General features: G+C 47.6%; 1 non-coding gene across 1 annotated transcript; it reads right to left on the bottom strand.

Moving 5' to 3' along the window:
- Positions 1 to 531: 531 nt before the first annotated feature.
- H310_11761 lies at positions 532 to 602 on the bottom strand. Its single transcript has one exon. It is a non-coding gene; the product is annotated as a tRNA-Gly (tRNA).
- Between the last annotated feature and the right edge of the window lie 3,173 nt (positions 603 to 3,775).

The raw sequence follows: 3,775 nt of genomic DNA, 5'->3' as shown, positions 1-3,775 counted from the left end.
CCTGTCGCGGTACATCCCTGCATTCACGACAGCGACGCTTCCAGCCTCGATCAGCGACAAGTTTCAACGGGTTCTCCTTGGCAGTGCCTTCGGCTTTGACTGACAAGCCCTCGTTAACGTCTACCGTAATACAAGTTGGACAGCGATCGAGCTAGACATCTGTGTAACTGAATAAATTTTTGAGGCAAGCGAAGTAGGAGTATCAGAAGTTTCACCACTCGCCAATATACACCACACTAATCTAAATTGACTCTTCAAGCACAATATCAATATATAGAAGTATACTGGTACTGATTTAGATTCAATACGATTGCGAGGAAGGTATCAAACCATTTATTCGATGGCGGTCAGGAAGGCCACAGAGCAGTATGGCTGGCAGCTCAGGACATAAGGAGCGCGAAAGACTATAGTGATATGCGCATTGTTCAACGAAACGTACAATCCCGATCTGCAGGATGCAATGCAAGGAGGAGGAGAGGTGTACTTTATTGTGTGAGGGGTGGGGTTCGGAGGAGGCGAGAGCAAAAGGAATGCGCCATCCGGGAATCGAACCCGGGGCATCTCGATGGCAACGAGATATTTTACCACTAAACCAATGGCGCTTCTTGAAATTCACTATTCAAGTACATCAACAACCCCGACGATCAACGCACTATATTCTCGCCTCCACCTACCCTTCATCCACATTTTGCGCATTGCACCAGGCCGACAGAACTACAGCCACTTCAGAGCCACTCCATCCATGCACACTGGTCCCTCCAGCCCACACGTATTGCTATCTCACACATGATATGTTACTTTATGCATCCGACGCGCTCGACCAACCCAGTCGAGGAAGACATGTCCCCAAGCAGAGCTACTTCGTTCAAGAACGACCGTTACCCAAGTGCTCCCAAAACGTGCACTTCCTGCTGCAGGGGGCTCGAGCGCAGGGCTGTAGATGCATACTCCCCCTTGAAAAGTTGCATTGGCCATTGAGAAAATGCATCTCGACGCCACTTCATGTGGACAAAATAGACTCCCACACATACCCAAACATGGGAGGACAGGGACGTGGGGAACACCACGAAAGTCCCACATATGGTGCGATACCAGCGTAATAATGCCGTTTGAACAATACAAGTAGTTCGCCATCCCCAATTGATTTGTCTCATGGGTTCAGGAAAGTTCACGAATCGACGATAGGTCGGCCAATGTCGCTGTGTTGGAATGATACACTGGTGCGCGTTACGGCGCGTCGTGGACACATCATGGGCTCGGTGACACCCGACACCTGACGGTGCGGGCGGTGTATTCACACCTTATGTGTGCTGTTCATGCTACGACAGGTATCGACGGTTACTGGCATTTTGCGATTGAAACCCCAATACTTTCGACATGATGTATTTCATGTTGAATGGACATCCCAGAGTTTTCTATTTCTTCGTAACCTCAAAAGTCGATGCATCGAGAACTAGACACAAGCAGTGACAGAGGCAAGTTGAAACACTCTCGCGGTCGGCAAAGTGACAATGACGGAGCCAACGACACACCCTTCGACTGACCTAATGGTAACAGCACAACCAAGGCGTCAGGCACCGGGATTGAACTCACTACCAATTGAAGTAAGCACGGACAGTCCAAGGATACCACCGCACCATCTGATGTGGTGATTAGGGTAAACGAACAAAAGGTTAGATGACTTGGTCGAAACTAGCATATTGTGTGGGGGGGAAGGATGAGCACGGGGCCCCCAAAGGGGCAGTGCGGTACAACCTATAATATAGAAACTGTGTGATACCCTTAAATTGGTCCCTATATTTATATTCAAGGATATAATTGCAAATGCTGGCTATATAATTGCAAATGCTGGCTCCACACAACTGGAAAATGCAAGGCTTCTCGAATAACTTCTTCACCATAACCACACTGATGAACTCCTACGACCTGATGTCTCGTTTTAGCATTTTCTTCACTTTTCAGCAGCAGACACGACGGTTTCTCCAAGAGCCACAACGGACTTAATCTCGCCTTCAATGTCCCACGACCCCGACGTCAAGTGGTTGAGCTGATTGAGATTGGGGGGCAAAGTCTCCAAAGGCCAAACTACACGTCGTTCACGAGCATGTACGATGTCGACGACACGGCAATATTATCAACGAGAAAAACAAAGAGTACAATCAGCTCAAACTTCAACAGCTCAGTTTCTCAAATCAACCAATCAGAGAAGTCAAATTTCATCTTACATAAATGTCCAATGATGGACTGACATTCATTCTGAACGAATAAGTGATCACTAATCACACTGAAGCATATTTCCTGTTAGAACGTTGGCGGGTCGAAGTGTGGTGCACAACGTGACAAATCTGCACAATAAATGACGCACATGTAATCATAGGACGAGAACATTCTTAAGCCAATGTGACTATAGAAGGACGTGAGTGCCAGAGGAGCGTGGCGTATTCTACTTTAATGCAATGAGAACCGTACCCTAAACTAACATAGGTGAATAGGTCGAGTAGACCAAGGTATAATGCGATGATGATGTTGAAGAAACTCAGCAAAATACTTTAACTTTGGGAGAACGAGTACCATATTCTACTTGACCGTGTAAAGTGGCACAAAATTGGGGTTGCGACTGATTAGAAGTGGGCTCTATTGCTCGTAACCGAGAATTGATAACCTGTTTTGATGGACGTTACAATCATCCGATACAACTTTGAGTCTACTGAGCTCATGAAAGAACTACGCAGGCATATACACTGCCGTTGTTTCAAGAAATCAAATCGGTAATTCATTCCACACCAATGCATTGCGTGTACATTTTGACGGAGGAAATAACCACCATTCCGTCATCAATAGCTACCTGAACATCTGAGAATCCGTGAAACATCAGAGATTCCGTGGTGGGTATTCCGGTTTATTCACAAAGCATTACAAGCCGCCTTCTCCCATTACTGTCACATTGGATCGCATGCGGGGAACCTTTACCGTTGACATATCGCCTTCCTGGCCCACCTCGGCCAATTGACAGCGGAACCTACACCCGCAAACATGACCCCTTGGGGAACTCCAGAACAGACAAACATCCGACAGTTCCAGTCGAGTGGAAGCTCGACTGCAGTTTACGAGCCATAGGCCCGCTGCAAAGCCTCAAGTGGAAGGGCATGTAGACATGTATTGGAGGAAGATATGTCTTGTGGAGGTGAGGGATGAGGTCGCTTCTTCAGTCCCGCTAGGTGCGTAGATGCTGCTCAGGACAAACTCTTCGAGTGGTTGACAACAACATCACACAAAAGCGAGCTCGCGAAGCCATCCAGACTACATCTAAGCCGGCATGCGCTGCAAGTGGCGCAGCTTGAATATGCTGTTTGCGTTTGATGGGCAGATGTTCGAAAGGTGTTGTTCAGACCTAAACCGGAGTAGCTCGTCGCTCTCCAATGCACGCCAACGTTGCTCAGACTGCACTTCATTTCGATGCCCAGTGCCATCGTCTTGTTCGTCTCCATTTATGCCATCGATGGACCCTTCCTTCCTACCTCACTACGCGATCTTTCTACATGTGTCCGCAAAAGATTTCACGAACCCTCCAAGAAGTGCACACCTTGTCCCTTATCCCTGTTCCGCACGAAATTCTTACTATCTTCCCACATACACAAACACCTCTACGCTTTCACGGCACATTGGGACACATCAGTTCCTCAAGGTCACGCTTCCAGTCTCGATCGGCGACAAGTTTTAAGAAGTTCTCCTTGGCAGTACATTCGTCTTTGACTGACATGCCCTCGTTAACGTC

Source organism: Aphanomyces invadans (genome assembly GCF_000520115.1).
Source record: "Aphanomyces invadans strain NJM9701 unplaced genomic scaffold supercont1.34, whole genome shotgun sequence".
In the NCBI taxonomy this organism is placed as follows: Eukaryota; Oomycota; class Saprolegniomycetes; order Saprolegniales; family Verrucalvaceae; genus Aphanomyces; species Aphanomyces invadans.
Note: the sequence above shows the minus strand (reverse complement) of the source record. Positions and strands in the feature narration are given on the sequence as shown.